The sequence below is a fragment of the Mobula hypostoma genome, chromosome 9 (assembly GCF_963921235.1).
Source record: "Mobula hypostoma chromosome 9, sMobHyp1.1, whole genome shotgun sequence".
Classification (NCBI taxonomy): domain Eukaryota; kingdom Metazoa; phylum Chordata; class Chondrichthyes; order Myliobatiformes; family Myliobatidae; genus Mobula; species Mobula hypostoma.
This window is the reverse complement of record NC_086105.1, coordinates 72,547,545-72,566,433: the sequence shown is the minus strand read 5'-3', so window position 1 is coordinate 72,566,433 and position 18,889 is coordinate 72,547,545. Positions and strand designations below refer to the sequence as shown.

At 42.8% G+C, this 18,889-nt stretch overlaps 1 protein-coding gene across 2 annotated transcripts in view; it reads left to right on the top strand.

The window, feature by feature from the left end:
- Nucleotides 1-18,889, top strand: part of LOC134351795 (monocarboxylate transporter 2-like) — a 208,108-nt gene that overhangs the window by 182,795 nt on the left and 6,424 nt on the right. The window lies entirely within an intron of this gene.

The following is an 18,889-nucleotide window of genomic DNA, read 5'->3' as shown; positions in this document are numbered from 1 at the left end:
TTCCCACTCTCAGTCCACAATAGAAACCCATATCAGAATCAGAATTAACATCACCAGCATATGTCATGAAATTTGGTAACTTTACGGCAGCAGTATGATGAAATACAAGATAAATAAATATAGAGAAAAAACTGAATTACAAGTATAATTGTCTATTCAGTAGTGCAGTTAAATTAAGCAGTGCAAAAAATAAACAGAAATTAAAAAAAAGTTTTGAGGTAGTGTTCATGGATTCAATATCCATTCAGATATTGTTTGGCAGAGGGGAAGAAGCTGTTCGTGAATCACTGAGTGTGTGCCTTCAGGATCCTGTATTCTCCTTCCCAATGGTAACAATGTGAAGAGGGTGCGGGGGATCCTTAATGATGGAGGCTGCCTTCCTGAAGGACCACTCCTTGAAGATGTCCTGGATACTCTTGTACCCATGATGGAGCTGACTTATTTTCTAAGTTTCTCCAATTTCCTTCAATCTTGTGCAGTAGAACCCCGCCCCCCCCCCCCCGCTCCCTCACCCCATACCAGACTGTGATGCAGCCAGTCAGAATGCTCTCCATGGTACATATGAGAAAGTTTGAGAGTTTTAATTGACAAATCAAATCTCCTCAGACTCCTAATGAGATATGCAGCTGTCTTGCCTTCTTTATAGCTGTATCAATATGTTGCTTCCAGGTTGGGTCCTCAGAAATATTAACACCCAGGAACTTGAAATTGCTCACTCTCCACTTTTGATGGCTCTATGAGGATTGGTTTGTGCTTCCTCGTCTTACCCTTCCTGAAGTTCACAATCAGCCCTTTGGGCTAGCTGACATTGAGTGCAAGGTTAATCAATAATCAGGTTAATCATCACTCACATATGTCATGAAATTTGTTTTTTTTTCCAGTAACAGTAGCGTGCAATACATAAAATTACTACAGTACTCTACAAAAGTCTTAGGTTTCCTTGCTATATATATATCTGGCTAAGATTTTAACATCATACTGTTCTCTCTATCTTTGTGTCTGCCTGTGTGTATCCTTATCAAGACAAGCTAATTACTAAGTCACTTAACAAGCCTCATTACATTTCACTGGAAGTACTCTGTGTAATTTAAATAATATTCACTTCCATTCAGTCTCTTCACATTAAAAAAACTCTGCAAAAGTTTATAATGACACAGCTAAAGAGGAATTCATTTGAGTGTCATCTACAGCAAAAGTGTTAGAGTAGAGTTTGGCTAAAGAACATGCATAATGTTATTGCACTAGCATTTAATTGAGCGAATGTTTCATGGACTCAAAGAATGCCATCTTGTGGTTATATTGTATTAATATGTTTATTTTGCTATGATGATTTTTTTCTACATTTAATTATTTTTTCTTAGTTTCCAACTATAAACCTGTATAGAAATGGAAGATAAGGCAATATCCAGGTATAATATACTTGGAATTGCATATTTGTCTACACTGAAAACTGAAATTGTGTGCCTGTGCAGTCAAATTTGCAACCACTGTTATGTATCTTATGCTCGAAATGCCTCAGCATCTCAGCAACAGAATTACAACAATGTTATCCACAATTTGTTGTCTACATGTACTTCAGTAAAGTTTTTGACAAATTCCTACATGAGAGATTGATCCATAAGGTTAGAGCTTGAGAGTTTTGGGGTAGGTTGGGGAAATGGATCCAAAATTGGCTTGGTTAGAGAAGACAAAGGATAATGGTAAAAGGTAGCCTGAGTGATCAGAAATGTGTGACCAATAGTTTACCACAGAGACTAGTGTGGAGAACCTCATCATTCTAGTTATACATTAATGAATATAGGAGGCTTGATTTATGAATTCACAGTTGACACAGACATTGGTGGTGCTGCTGCCATGCTGCTTTTGGGATTCATAAAGATAACGATCAGTTGGTAAAGTGGGCAGGACAATGGCAAATAGAATTTAATCCTGATAAACATGAGATGAATCATTTTGGAAGCACCAAGAAGAATAAGCAATGCACACAGAATGATAGAGTCCTGGTCCAACAACACCTGAAGCATGTAGCACAGATGGATTAGGTGGTAAGGAAGTTATATGGAATATTTAAGTTCATTGGCCAAGTCATAAAATGTAAGATCAGAGAGGCTGTGGTACAACTATATAAAGATCACAGTCCGGTGATGTCACAGCTAGTGTTTGGTGTGCATTTCTGATGGCCACATTACAGGAAGATGAGATTGCATTGGAGAGGGGATAAAGGTCATTTACAACATTGCTGCCTGGGATGGAAAGCTTTGTTTCTGGGCAGTGACTGGAATAGACAATGTTTGTTTTCCTTGGTGAGAAGGATGCTGAGGGGGAACCTGAAAAAAAATTTACAATATTTTGACAGATATAAATGACAGGTAGGTAGCAGGGATGTTAAAACTAGAGGGCATACATTAAGGGTAAGAGGTTCAGAGGGAATCTGAGGAAGAATAGAAGAAAGTACTCACACAACATTTCAGACATATCTAAACCAGCACTTGAACCACCAAGGCATAAAGGGATATGGACCAAATGCTGGAAATTGAGATTGGAATTGGTGGATACTTGGTGGTTAGAATTTGGCCCATCGTGCCCGGAGCCTCCTTCTCTGCTGTTTGACTCTATGACAATATCGTTGTTGAGATCTACACCCTCCAGCAGATATTATAAAGCTGTACAGTAAATAATATGCAGGTCATTGCAAAATTGCAGTCCTTCTGTTCAAATCTGTGCAGAGTGTAAGAAGGCAGAAACATGAATAAGACTAGCACCATCTTGGCAGGGCTCGCTTAATGCGACAACTAAACTTAACATCCCATGTCAGTGACAATGATTCTCATTCCTGTTCTGATGTATATTGTACAAAACATGTGAACACCCCTTTCATGTTAAGGGGGCCCACTAAAACCCTCATTCAGCCTTGGTTATCATAATCCTGGAAAACAGATGTGGTGAGCTACAGGCAGCCCACTTCCTTACTGAAAGCCTTACCCTTTCAGATTGCACACCGACAACTGTTCCAAGCTGACAGACTGCTTCAGGAGGTGAACTAACGCACAAAGATTAACACTGTTAATTCAGTCTCTGTCTCCAGTCAATGATACCGCGCCCCCCCGCCCCCCGCCCGAGTGACAAGGATACTGCACACATTTGCATTGAACAGACATCCCACCCTGCAAAAACTCATTTCAGGGAGGTAGCACCTCCGCCCCCTGCAACCCCATATCACTCCCCGCCCCCCCCACCCCAGTCAACCTCCAAGGGTGTATGTAATACTTTGTATTAGTGATTTTATCTAATCTGTAAAGCAAGTTGGGTATATGCAGAAAATGGGACATTAAAATATGTACTTATATTATCATGTTTATTCTATAACAACTTTAAGCAAGTCTACAGGGAGTTTGGCCTCATCATGTAGGACATCAACAGAGTAGCTCCTTAGCAGCTAGCCAACTAGTTTAAATAATGTTAGCTATGCTAATGAACGAATGACACCCGTTAAATTCACCTCAACATGTCTTTCATATTTTTATCCGCTATGGGCAATAGAAAAGTCACTGTTGCAAACAGTGCGGCGAGCAACACTGTCATTATTTTTGAGGCTGACTGTAAAGCCCGCCCACAGAGAAAATTGATAGGTCTGCTTAGCACGAAGAGAGACCAATCAGGATGCTCGCTCTCCCTCTCCCTCTCAAAAAATTAATTTCTGGGATATTGTATATAATTTCCCAGCATCAGGGAGCCGCTATCAATATGTGGGAGACTCCCGGAACTTCCAGGAGAGGGTGGGATGTCTGATTGAATAACTCTGATCTAGGTCTTCAACAGATTTGCCAACATATTTTGTTTATGTGCTCTTGGCATGTGGTTCAGGATCTTTAGTGTACATCATTGTCACAAAGTGAATGGCAACGTACACTCACTGGCCACTTCCTCTAGCTAATAAAGTGGCCACTGAGTGTATGTTCATGGTCTTCTGCTGCTGTAGCCCATGCACTTCAAGGTTCAATGTGTTGTGCATTTGGAGATGCTCTTCTGCACACCACTGTTGTAACACATGTTAGAGTTATTGTTGCCTTCCTGAACAGTCCGGCCATTCTCCTCTGATGAGTTTAAGATGGCGCTGGGAAACCTCAGCGATTTCTGGTCGGTGGCTATGAAGCAAGGATAGCAACTAAATACTTTGTTAACCACACTTTTCCTGGCAAGTAATAGTCTGCAGCTTCCCTTTGGACTTGGAGGCAATTCGATGTGGCAGAACCGAGGCAAGGAGAAGCAGCTGAGAGTGGGGCAAAGCCTGAAAGGTCAGACACAGGCTGAATCGAAGCCACAGGGTCCAAGCCCCAGAGTGTATTGACTCGACTGTACACAATGTGTGGATGGAGATTTACGGGCCAAATTGAGGGGACAAAGTCTACCGTATCCATGCAGCAGACTCCTTTGTTCAGACAGAGATTTAAGCACCAGGTCAGATTGAAAAGGTCAGGGTGTGAAGGCCCAAGGCGAGGGGCCGGTTCAGATTGCTGCTTGAAGAGGCAAAACCTGTTGTTCCGACAAGGAGTTAAGCACCAGGTCTGATTGAAAAGGTCAGGGTGTGAAGGCCTGAGTCTCTGCATTGAACTATGGAAATCTGTCAGAAGATAAATCACAAGTTTGTATAATGTATACATATTTTGATCGTAAATGTATTTTGAACTTTGAACTTCCATATTAACAAGGCATTTCACCCACAGAGCTTCCACTCACTAGATGGTGTTTGTTTCTCACGCCATTCTCTGTAAACTCTAGAGATTGTTGTGCATAAAAATCTCAGGAGATCAGAGTTTCTGAGATACACAAACCACCCCGTCTGGTACCAATAATCATTCCATGGTCAAATTATCACATTTCTTCCCCATTCTCATGTTTGGTCTGAGCAACAACTGAATCTCTTGACCACGTCTGCATGCTTTATGCATTGGGTTGCTGCCACATGATTGGCTGGTTAGATATTTGCATTAACGAGCAGGTGTACCTAATAAAGTGGTTCATTAAAAAAGGTATCAGAACAGGAGATCAGAGATTTAGGGTGAAATATTTAGGGAGAGTCTTCACTCAGAGGGTGGTGTGAGTGTGGAACGAGCTGTCAGTGGAAGCGCTAGATGTGGATTTAGATCATGTTCAATTGTAACATAGAAGAGAGGTTCAGTTTGGTAGATAGATGAGAAAGATATTGAGGGTTCTGGTCCATGCAGGTAGATGGGAGGAGACAAATGACCAAGCTGGCAGAGGCAAGATGGGCCAAAGGGTCTGTTTCTGTGTTGCAGTGTTCTATGATCCCATAACCGTAAACTACTACTACTACGTCGACTCAGGCCTAGGGGGCCGGCGTCAGGCAAGACCCCAATAACCGTAAAACTTTAGACCAATTAAACGTATAAATTCAGTGTGAGAAGGATATGATAAAAATAGCAACTAAGTCAGGGAAATAGCTTTTTGTAATTAAAATAAGACTGAGAAGACTATGTAGGCTTTCTGAACAGGTTGAAGGGAAACCAGGGAAGGATAGGAATGCTTTTCATCTCCATATATACCCTGCAGACATATTTTTCTTAAAATGTCCCATGTTGTGTCCGATTGTAATATTAATAATTACATTATGATCAATTTATCTTATGAAAAGGATGGATTTAGATGTTTATATCACCAATCCTTTTACTTCTCGTGCTGAAATTCAATCTCCTATCACTTGCAAAGAGGTCACACTGTTACAGGGATCAGTGCTTGGACTGCTCTTGCTAACAACATGTGAGTGAATTTGACGCAGGGACTAAATGGACTGTAGACAAATTTACTGTTGATCTGAAAGTAGGTTGAAGCAATTCAGTGAAGAAGGCACAGTTTACAGAGAGATGTAGATAGGTAGAGTGGGTGGATACAAGCTATCAAATGGAGTATAACGTGAGGAAATGTGCAATTCTTCACATTACAGTGATGAATGAGAAAGTGAATTCATACTTAAATGGGGGATAACTACAGAAAGCTGCAGAATAAAGGGATTGGAGTTTCCTACCTGAAAAGTAAAGCAAGCATATTCTCTGGCACACATACTGTCAGGATGCAAAACAGCTCTAACAGAGGACGGTATAGGTGGCACCACAACAAGGTCCTGCTGTCCCTTGCTGACACACTGGAGTGAGAGAGGTGTAAACAGAGACCAGCTGGCAGAGAGACAAACAGGTTCATCAAAGAGAGGGCCACACCAGTCATATTAAAGAGGCCTAAATCCAATCTGCTGCAAATCATGGGAGATGAGGGTCGATGTGGGAAGGAAGCAGCAGCTCCCAGAGGTGGTGCAAACCACACCACGACCAGACATCATTTTGTGGTCTAGTGAAGACAAGAAAACCATCCTGGTGGAGCTCACAGTACCATGGGAGGAAGGATGCAGGGAGATTCATGAGAGAAAGGCCCTGAAGTATCAGTGTTTAGTCCAGGAGTGCAGCGACAAGGGATGGCAGACGTGGCTATTCCCCGTGGAGGTTGGTTGTAAAGAGTTCCCGAGAAGGTCAGCATGGAGGTTGCTGTCTGTGCTGGGCCTCGATGAAAAGATCAAGAACCAAGCAGCTTGGAGGATGGGGGAGGAAGGAGGAAGAGCCTCTTGCTGGAGATGGAGCAGGCGAAAAGAGTTAAGCTGGAAGTCAGGAGCAGACGGGAAGTGACTTAACCATCACTGCTGACCCACCAACTAGAGAGTGTAGTGGTTAAGGGTTGAAACACTCTGTGAAGGTTGAGCACCACCTGGTCATCTGCCCATGGCCAAAGGTTATGGTTGCCTCATTGGGTAACTGAAGACAACATCCCAGTGTATGATGCAAGCAAAATGCTTCAAGTGATCAGGAAGGCTAAGAACTTTTATTTCACGACAGTAGAATATATTGGTTTAGGAAGAGCCTGCTATGCTGGGCTGCTGTACTGAGACAGTGGTGGGGGGTGGGGGTGGTTACAGTAATATTCTGAGCTGTGTCCAGAACTCTCTGCAGTTTCTTACAGTCACATACAGAGCAGCTGCCAAACCAAACCGTTATCAATTCAGATTGATGCAGCTGCAAGCAGGTTTTCATTGTACCTGTACCTCAGTCACTTTATCTAGTTCACAAATGTCTTGCTAACAGACAAATCAGCCATTTCACCCTAGTCTGGCCTACACTCCATGATCACTTTATTAGGTACACCTGTACACCTACTTAATGCAAATGACCAGCCGATCGTGTGGCAACAACTGAAAGCATAAAAGCATGCAGACATGGTCAAGAGGTTCAGTTGTAGTTCCAAGCAAACATCAGAATTGGGAAGCGATGTGATCTAAATAACTTTGACTGTGGAATGATTGTTAGTGCCAGATAGGGTGGATTGAGTATTTCAGATACTGCTGGTCTCCTGTGATTTTCACACGCAACGGTCTCTGGAGTTTACGGAGAATAGTGTGAAAAACAGCAAGACATCCACTGAGCGGCTGCCCTGTGCCTGAAAATCCCTCGTTAACGAGAGAGGTCAGAGGAGACTGGCCCAACAGTTTCAAACTGACAGGAAGGCGACAATAACTCAAATAACCACGTGTTACAGCAGTGGTGACCAGAAGAGCATCTCTGGTTAAACGTTGAACTGGGAGGGTCACAGCAGCAGAAGACGACAAACTTACACTCAGATATTAAGTGCAGGAGGTGCACAAGTGAGTATGAGAGTAGAAAGCTGAGTGAGGCTATATTCTCTTCCATAAATGCTATCTGACCTGTTGAGTTTCTCCAGCATTCTGTGTGTTACTGTAGGTTCTATATTGGTTCACACACAGTTTGTTGCTGTTAAACACACCTCCTTTATATTCCAGTGTAGATCCAACAGCAAAACAACACTTAAGCTGCAAATGGATTCTGTGGCCCAGAATTACAGTCAATAGTTTTGCATTAAAAATTACAGGATTAAAATGCTTAAAAGCTTTAGGAGACAAAACTAACTGGAAAAAAAATTACTTGCCTCTTACCTGCCTTCCTTCAAATGACTAAATGGAGGCTCTGAGTGGGCACTGAATTTAATTAGCTGCCTGTCAGTTGGTAGATTTCCCATAGTCAAAGTCCAAATAAAACTATTATCAAAGTACCTATATGTTACCTGGTACTACCTTCAGGTCCATTTTCTTGAAGGCATTAGAGGAAAATGAAGAAATACAGGATAATTTATTTAAAAACTGTATGTAAACAAAGACCGACAAACTACTAATGTACAAAAGAGGACAAATTGTGGAATTTTTAAAAATACTGAAAACATGAGTTGTAGAGTCCTTGAAGGACTTGTAGTTTGTGGAATCAGTTCAGTGTTGTGGTGAGTAAAGTTATCCATGCTGGTTCAGGAGTCACTTCTCACTGCACCCAGTCGGTACCTACGTGTAGAGATCCAGGTGCACCGAATTTCTGGGAGTGCACATCAGAATCAGGTTTAATATCACCAGTACGTGTCATGAAATCTGTTGTCTTTGCAGCAGCAGTACAACACAATACATAACAGGAAAAAACTGTGAATCACAATAAATGTATATATATTAAATAGCACAATTAAATAAGTTGTGCAAAAATAGAAATAAAAAGGCAGTGAGGTAGCGCTCATGGGTTCAATGTCTAATTAGAGGGGAAGAACTGTTCCTGAATCGTTAAGTGTATACCTCCTTCCTGATGGTAGCAATGAGAACAAGCAATGACCTGGAAGGTGGTAAATACCTCACCTGGTCCCTCAACACCACCTCTTTGGTCAAGAAAGCAGAGCAGTATCTCCATCTCCTGAGGAGATGGAGGCAAGCAAGGCTCCTGTAACCAGTTTTTACAGCAGCACCATCAAGAGTATCCTGACCAGCTGCATCACCATCTGGTACGGGGATTGCAAGGCATCTGACCACAGGTCCCTACAAAGGGTTGCAAGGATCATTGGGGTCTCTCTTCCACCCGTCAGAGATAATTATCAGGCGTACTGTGTACGCAGGGCCCTTAGCATTGTCAATGACACTTTTCATCCGTCCAACAATCTCTTTGACCCCCAACCATTAGGCAGGTGGTACCAGAGCATTAAGACAAGAACTGTTAGGATCAGAATAGCTTCTACTCACAGGCCATAAGACTACTGAACTCCTTGCTACCACCCAGGTCTCATCACGTATGAAGCACCAGTAACGTTATGCTGTTTATTTTTTAACTTGTATCATATATGCACCTTATTATTTGTTAATTTATTATGGTAATATTACTTCATGTGTTATGCGTGTGAGTTATATGCACTGTGCTGTGTAAGTTGGTCTGGAGCAATGTTGTGTCAGTTGGCAGTATACTTTTATATGGTTGAATGACAATAAACTTGAACTAGTTAGGATACTCACTCCTCTGCATCTATAGAAGTTTGTCAAAATAAGTGACAGGCTGAATCTAAGCAAACTTCTAAGAAAGTAGAGACACTGTCATGCTTTCTTTGTGATGGCAATCATGTACTCGTCCTAGGCAGATCCTTGGATAATGCCAAGGAATGTAAAATTACTGACCCTCTCTAACTCCGATTCCCTGACGAGAGCTGGCTCTCAGACCGCCTGTAGTCAATAATCGGTTCTTTGGTTCTGCTGATAATGACATTGTTGTTGTGGCACCATTCAATCTCTTGTCAATCTCCCTCCTATCTGGTTATTTGTCATCACCTTTGATTCAACCAGCAACAGTGGTGTCATCAGCAAATTTAAAATACACCATTGGAGTTGTACTTAGCCACACAATCATTGGTGTGAAGTGAGTGGAGCTGGGGTCTCTACATAGTATTTGCTGGGAATCACAGAATCAGTTCAGTGACTATTACCTTCTGTCCATAAACCCTGAAAATTTTTTTCTCTCAAACACTTCTCTGCAAGAAGTTTTTGACCAGTGATTAGAGGTTTATATCAGGAGCAAGCACCCAGTGCTGGTGAACTTAAAGCAGAAAGGAGCATTAAGACAAATCCAAATGCTGCCTGGATTAGAAAGCTTGTCTTATGAGGACAAAGCTAGCCAGATGCTAGCCAGAGTTGGAATAGCAGGATAGCTAGAATGAATATGTAGCTTGAGCGGTGGTGCAGGAGGGAGGGTTTCAGATTCTTGGGGCATTGGAACCGCTTCTGGGAGAGGTGGGACCAGTACCGTCCGGACGGTCTACATCTGAACAGAGTTGGGATCAATGTCCTCAGGAGATAGTTTGCTAGTGCTGTTGGGGAGGCTTTAAACTAATATGGCAGCAGGATGGGAACCCACACAGAAAAGAAAAGGGAAGTGATGCAGAGACCAAAGCTAGAGTTAGTGAAGAAAAAAGTAAGAATAGAGTGCATAAAAGTAAAAAGCAAAAATCGCATAGGTCTCTAGATTCTAAAAGGACAATGAGTATAAGGGTACTTTATCTAAATGCCCATAGTATTAGAAGCAAGGTTAGTGAACTTGTGGCACAGATCAGTACTAAGGCATATGATTTAGTGGCCATTACAGAAATCTGGTTGTAAGGTGGAGATGACTGGGAATTAAATATACAAGGGTATCAGGTAATACGGAAAGATAGGGAGGAAGGCAGAGGAGGTGGGGTTGCACTCTTGATTGGGATGAGATCAGGGCGATTGTGAGAGACGATATAAGATCTACAGAACAGAATATTGAGTCCATCTGGGTAGAGATTAAGAATAGTAAAGGGAAAAAATCACTGGTGGGTGTTGTCTATAGGCCACCTAATAAAGTCAAGTCAAGTCACATTTATTGTCATTTCAACCATAACTACTGGTACAGTACATAGTAAAAATGAGACAACGTTTTTCAGGACCATGGTGCTACATGAACAATACAAAAACTACACTGAACTACGTGAAACAACACAAAACTACACTAGACTACAGACCTACCCAGGACTGCATAAAGTGCACAAAACAGTGCAGGCATTACAATAAATAATAAACAAGACAATAGGCACAGTAGAGGGCAGTAGGTTGGTGTCAGTCCAGGCTCCGGGTATTGAGGAGTCTGATGGCTTGGGGGAAGAAACTGTTGCACAGTTTGCTTGTGAGAGCCCGAATACTTCGGTGCCTTTTGCCAGATGGCAGGAGGGAGAAGAGTTTGTGTGAGGGGTGCATAGGGTCCTTCATAATGCTGTTTGCTTTATGGATGCAGTGTGTGGAGTAAATGTCTGTAATGGCAGAAAGAGAGACCCCGATGATCTTCTCAGCTGACCTCACTATCTGCTGCAGGGTCTCTGCCACGGCAATAAAAATATTGCAGTGGCAGAGGTGATTAACCAAGAAATAACAGGCTTGTAAGAACGGAACAGCAGTTGTCATGGGGGATTTTAACTTCCACATAGATTGAGTGAATCAGGTTGGTCATGGAAGTCTTGAGGAGGACTTCATAGAATGCATCCGTGATGGCTTTCTTAAGCAGCATGTTAGTGAACCTACAAGGGAAAATACTATCTTAGATCTAGTCCTGTGCAATGAGACAGGTAAGATTAATGACCTTGTAGTCAGGGATCCTCTTGGAAAGAGTGATCATAGTATGATTGAATTTTGCATTCAGATGGAGGATGAGACAGTTAGATCTAAAACTAGTGTATTATGGTTGAACAAGGGAGACTACAACGGGATGAGAGAGGAGTTGGCTAATGTGGATTGGGAGCACAGGCTATTTGGTAGGACAGTGGAGGAACAGTGGAATACTTTCAAAGAGATTTTTCACAGTGCTCAACAAAAGTATATTCCAGTTAAAAGTAAGGATAGTAACTGTGGGGAGAGCCAGCCTTGGATAACTAAGGAAATAAAAGATAGTATTAAATTAAAAGCTCATGTGTACAAAGTCGAGAAGAGTAGTGGGAGACTGGAGGATTGGGAAAACTTGAAAAAGCAACAGTGAACAACTAAACAAGAAATAAGAAAAGGAAAGATAGAGTATGAAAGTAAATTAGCACAAAATATAAAAACGGATAGCAAAAGTTTTTATAAATATATAAAGCGGAAGAAGGTGGCTAAAGTCAACGTAGGTCCCTTGGAAGACGAGAAGGGGAAATTGATATTGGGTGATAAGGAAATGGCTGAGGCATTGAACCACTATTCTGTGTCCATCTTCACAGTGGAGGACACATCTAATATGCCAAAGAAGGATGTTATGGACAAAATAGGAGGTGAGGACCTTGATAAAATCACTCTCACTAAAGAGAGAGTGATGAGAAAATTAGAGGTAGATAAGTCCCCTGGTCCTGATGGGATGCATCCCAGGGTGCTGAAGGAATTGGTGGAGGTTATAGTAGATGTGTTGGTAATCATTTATCAAAACTGTCTAGACTCTGGGCAGGTCCTGACAGATTCGAAGACAGCAAGTGTCACGCCACTTTTTAAAAAAGGATGTAGGCAAAAGACGGGCAACTATAGGCAGTTAGCTTCATACCTGTAGTCGGAAGAATGCTTGATGCTGTCGTTAAGGAAGAAATAGCGAAACATTTATAAAGGAGTGGTTCCATTAGACAGACGCAGCATAGATTCAGAAAGGGCAGGTCCTATTTGACAAACTTACTGGAGTTTTTTGAGGACATAATGAGCGCAGTGGATAGAGGGGAACAGGTGGATGTCATGTAATTGGATTTCCAGAAGGCGTTCGATAAGGTGCTGCACAAGAGACTTACAAATAAGATACGGATGCATGGAGTCAGAGGAAGTATATTGGCATGGATAGTGCATTAGTTAACCAATAGAAGACAGAGAGTTGGTATATGATTATGAAGACACGTAGTCCTCTTTTATTGTCGTTTAGTAATGTATGCATTAAGAAATGATACATTATTTCCTCCGGTGTGATATCACAAAACACAGGACAAACCAAGACTGAAAAAACTGACAAAACCACATAATTATAACATTATAGTCACAAACAGTGTAACAATACCATAACTTGATGAAGAAGTCCATGAGCACAGTAAAAGTTCAAAGTCTCTCAAATGTCCCACATCTCACGCAGACGGGAGAAGGAAGAAAAACTCTCCCTGCCATGCCCGACCACAGTCCGACTCTGAGTCATCCGAAAACATCGAGCTCCGATCAGCTGTCTGACACCGAGTATTGAGTGCCATCTATGTTCGAACGATTCGACCTCCTTCTTGGTCGCCAAAAGCAGGCAAGGAGGCCTACTCTCTGAAAGATTCCAGACCACACAGTAACGACAGTAGCGAACGGGCTTTTCAGAAATTTCTCCAGATGTTCCTTTGTGCTTTCATGTCCATTCTCCATCAAATCAGAATTGTCCACGGCCCCTATTTAACAGATACGATATCATTTTTCACCGGAGGGCTGCGCACATGCAGGCGCACCGCCATCTTCTCCTCCCACCTCCGGTATAATTGGGTGTTTTTCTGGTTGGCAGTCGGTGGTGAGTGGGGTGCTGGGCCTACAGCTGTTTACCATTTACATTGATGATTTGGAAGAGGGGACTGAGGCTACGTCCACACCAGACCATATAACTTTGAAAACACCGGTTTCGTGTAAAAACGATAGGCGTCCACAGCAGGCATTTTTGAAAATACCTCTGTTGACATTAAAACGGGTATTTGGGTGAATCTCCTCCTACTGGGCATGCGCAGGACACATCTACAGAAAACAAGCGAAGAGGAAATGGTATACTTGGTGCACGTTTGTCCAGTTACAGACTAGAAAAACTTAACAGGAAATTGCCAAATGATGGACAGCTGTTGGCTCTAGCACAGGAGGACTTAAAACTAAAAAAACAAATACTGGAGCGTATGGAGGCAACCGACAGGGAGTTCACGGACAGTATGACCTGGCTGACGACGAACATTGAAAAACTGCCACAATACCAGCCTCACAGCCACTACAATAGCTACACATATGGACACACAGACCCCCGGGTGGCCCCACCAACATCTTCCCCACTCCCACAGGGGGGTCACCCTGGAAACATTTCTTACAGCCATAATCTCTTCACCGATGAAAGGGACGACATGTTTTTGAAAACCTCTGCTTACCCCATACACACTACAATTCCCAACCGGCGTCTTCAGATTTAAACACTCTGGAGAGTGTTTTATAAAAGCTCCATTTTCGGGGGAGGAAAACATTGTTTCAGTGTGGACGGAGGGTCAAAACGAAGAGAAAAAGCTTCGGTTACGGATTTATCCGGTCTAGTGTGGACGTAGCCTGAGTGTAGTGTAGCAAAAATTGCTGATGACACGAAACTGAGTGGAAAAGCAAATTCTACAGAGGATGTGGAGAGTCCGCAGAGGGATACAGATAGGTTAAGTGAGTGGGCCCAGGTCTCGCAGATGGAATACAGCATTGGTAAATGCGAGATCATCCACTTTGGAGGGAATAATAGAAGAGCAGATTACTATTTAAATGGTGAAAGATTGCAGCATGCTGTTGTGCAGAGGGACTTGGGAGTGCTTGTTCATGAATCGCAAAAAGTTGGCTTGCAGGTACAACAGGTTATTAAGGCAAACGGAACGTTGGCCTTTATTGCTAGAGGGATTGAATTCAAGAGCAGGGAGGTCATGCTGCTGCTATACAGGGTACTGGTGAGGCCACACCTGGAGTACTGTGTGCTGTTCTGGTCTCCATACTTGAGGAAGGATATACTGGCTTTGGAGGCAGTGCAGAGGAGGTTCATCAGGTTGATTCCAGGGATGAAGATGTTAACCTATGAGTTGAGATTGAGTCGCCTGGGACTATACTCTCTCGAGTTCAGAAGAATGAGAGGGGATCTTATAGAAACATACAAAATTTTGAAAGGGATAGATAAGATTGAAGTAGGAAAGTTGCTTCCATTGGTAGGTGAGACTAGAACTAGGGGACATTGCCTCAAAATTCAAGGGAGAATATTTAGGACGGAGATGAGGAGAAACTATTTTTTTCCAGAGAGTGGTGAATCTGTGAAATTCTCTGCTCAATGAAGCAGTTGAGGCTTTGTCACTGAATATATTTAAGAAACAGGTTTTTACATAGTAAGGCAATTAAAGGTTATGGAGAAAAGGCAGGTAGATGGAGCTGAGTTTCTGGACAGATCAGCCATGATCTTATTGAATGGTGGGGCAGGCTCGATGGGCCAGATGGCCTACTCCTGCTCCTATTTCTTATGTTCCCATGTTCTTCTGACAGGCTGAACGAGCTAGGGCTTTTCACTTTGGAGTGAAGGAGATGACTTGGTAGAGGTGTACAAGATGGTAGGAGCCAGAGACATTTTCCAGGGTAGAAATAACTAATATGAGGGGGAATAAATGTAAGATGATTGGAGGAAAGTATGGGGGGAATGTTAGAGCTAGATTTTATTTACACAGAAAGTGGTGGCTGCATGGAATGCCCTGCCAGCTGTTTAGTGAATTTATTATCAAAGTACATTTAATGCCACCATGTACAAACCTGAGATTGAATTTCTGACAGGCAGACTCAATAAATCCATAATAGAATAACAACCATAATGGAATCAATGGAAGGCTACACCAACTTAGGCAGTCAGGTGCCTTGCGATTCCCATACCGATGGTGATGCAGCTGATTAGGACACTCTTGATGGTGCAAACTAAGCAAACACAAAATAAACAAATAAGCAATGAATTTTGAGAACATGAGATGAAGAGTCCTTGAAAGTGAGTCCATAGGTTGTGGGAACATTTCAATGATGGGGCAAGTGAAGTTGAGTGAAGTTAACCCATTGGTTCAAGGTCCTGATTGTTGAGGGGTAATAACTATTCCTGAACCTGGTACTATGAGCCCTGAGGCTCCTGTACCTTCTTCCTGACGGCAGCAAGGAGAAGAGAGCACGTCCTGGGTGGTGGAGGTCCCTGATGGATGCTGCTTTCCTGCAACAATGCTTTGTGTAGATGTGCTCAATGGTGGGGAGGACTTTACCTGTGATGGACCGGGCCATATCCACTACTTTTTGTAGGATTTTCTATTCCAGGGCATTGTTGTATCCGTAGCAGTCTGTGATGCAGCCAGTCAGTATACTCTCTAGCACACATCTATAGGAGTTTGTGAAAGATTTTAGACATCATGCTGAACTTTCACAAACTCCAGGAAGTAGAGGAGCTGCTGTGTTTTCTCTGTAATGGCACTTACGTGCTGGGCCCAGGACAGATCCTCTGAAATGGTAACACAGAGGAATTCAAAGTTGTTGGCTATCTCCATCTCTGATCCCCTGATGAGGGCTGGCTCATGGACATCTGGTTTCCTCCTCCTGAAGTCAGTATTCAGCTTCTTGGACTCGCTGTTGTTGTTGGGGTGCGGTGGTAGAGATACATTTAGACAGGCACGTGGATGAAAGGAAAATGGGGGGCTATGTGGGAAGGAAGGGTTAGATTGATCTTGGAGTAGGTTAAAAAGGTCAGCACAACATGGAGGGAAGAAGAGCCTGTAATATGCTGTACTGTTCTATCTACTATAAATAGAGAGGTTTTCTGAACAAGAACATTTGGGAGAGTGAACCTTCTAATTGTTAAACATGCCAGGGAAATGAAGTTGCTTCCCTTCACAGCACCTTAGCCATTTGCTTCCTTTTCTTTTTCCAGCTGACTTACAATATAATATGAAAAATGTCTAGGAAATCTTTTCAGCCAGAGTGGCTCCATTTCCTTCAGTGTGGCACTTACGACCCAGTCTCCACACTACACTACACGTTTGAGTGGCTCTTACGCCTGCAGAATGAAGCACATCAGTTATTTGAGTGGATGTGAGGACTTGGGAACCTCTTTACACTCATATGAAATGGCATGTATTTAGGTGATATCCAATGACCTCAGAATAACAAAGTAAATGATGTCAATGGACAGCAGGTTATAACTTTACAACCTGTCAGCAGCTCTCAATTTTCCAGGCTTATTAGGATGCTGACCTTCCATTCTGAAGGTAACTACATTGCCTGTTTACTCTGTGTGAGTCCCATAAAAAAGCTGTATTTTTACAACAGTAGTCTTATGAGGTATGTGCTGTTAACACTTAGGAAGCAGTACTTAACATTTCAAACACATGGTGTCAATGTCAAATACTCCCAGGTCATGAAGAGCAGAGCTAATGTAGAGCAAAGTTCCATCTCATCTCCGTACAGTAAACCAGATTATTAGAAGTTATACAAGAAATAAAACCAGGAGCAGATCATCTAGCCTTCAAGCTCACTCTGCCATTCATCGAGATTTGAGCCTTTTTTCTCCAGTGTTATTTTTCTGCACTATCACCATATCCCTTATGTCCAGAAATCTCTGTTCTAAATTGACGGTCCTCAGTTCTGAGGCAATGCCCTCTGCTCTAGACTGCCCCCCCCCCACCCCACAAAACATCCTCTCCACGTCTACACCCATTTTTTTATTTTTTCTACATTTCCATCAACACCCCACCTGCCACCTGTTCTACCCCCGGCCCCCACCTACACACTGGGCGTAATTTACAGCCAGCAGTTAAATTACTGACCTACATATTTTAGCGATGTGGGAGGAAGTTGGAACAGCAGGAAGAAACTATAAGACAATAAGAACTAGCAGCAGAATTAGGCCATTCGATTCATTGAGTCTGTCCACCATTCCATCATGACTGATTTATTGTCCTTCTCAACCCCATTCTCCTCCTTTCTCCTTTGAAGCCCTGATTAATCAAGAACCTATCAACCTCCATCTTAAATGTACCCAATAACATGGTCTCCACAGCCTGTCTGTGGCATAGAAGCCCTACTCTCTGATAAAATAAATTCATCATCTCTGTTCTATAGGGACATCTCTCTATTCTGAAAATCTGTGGAGTTTATGGCATATTCCTTCTGCTATTCGTTCTATATAATGGTTTGGATAGACCACACTTGAGAGTATTGTGTGCATTTCTGGTTGCCCCATTACTGGAAGAATGTGGAAGCTTTGGCAAGAGGGCAGAAGAGCTGTAGCAGGTTTCTGTGTGGATTAGAACATGAGCTAGATTAGATTAGATTATGAGAACACTCAGTCCCTGTTTATTGTCATTTAGAAATGCGTGCATGCATTAAGAAATGATACAATGTTCCTCCAGAGTGATATCACACAAAAACAGGACAAACCAAAGATTAACACTGACAGAACCACATAATTATAACATATAGTTACTGCAGTGCAATACCATAATTTGATAAAGAGCAGACCATGGGCACAGTAAAAAAAAAGGTCTTAAGTCCCAATCGACTCCTATAGTCCCTGATAGCAGGCAACAAAAAGGGAGAAACTCCCCTGCCGTAAACCTCCAGGCACCGACATCTGACAACTGCCGACGCATTGGAAGCACCCGACCACAGCCGACTGAGTCCATCTGGAGAGTTCGAGCCTCCGACCAGCCCCTCTGATACAGCCTTCTGAGCGCCGTCCTCTGCCGAGTGCCTTCGACCTCGTCCCGGCTGCCAAAACAAGCAAAGCCGAGGACTCAGGGGCCTACTCCTCCGGAGATTCCAGACCACATAGTACCAGTGTAGTGAAGCGGGCATTTCAGAAATTTCTCCAGATGTTCCTCCTTGCTCTCACGTCTGTCTCCATCAAATCAGAATTGTGCACGGTCCCCTACTTAACAAATACAGATATCATTCCGGAGCGGCCGCGCGCGCTGCTTTGAGTCGCCATCTTCTCCTCCTCCTCCTTATTTGCTATTAGGAGATGTTGGACAATCTTGGCTTGTCTTCTGTGGAGTGGCAAAAGCTAAGGCCAGATAAGAGAGAGATTTATAAGATTATGAGAGGCGCAGTGAGGTTAAATGTTCAGAATCATTTTCCCCAGGGTGAAAGTGTCAACTACTGAAGGACATGCATTTAAGATGGGGGTTGGGGTTGGGGTTGTGGTGGAGAAGTTAAAAGGATAAAACCGGGGCAAATCTTTTACACAGG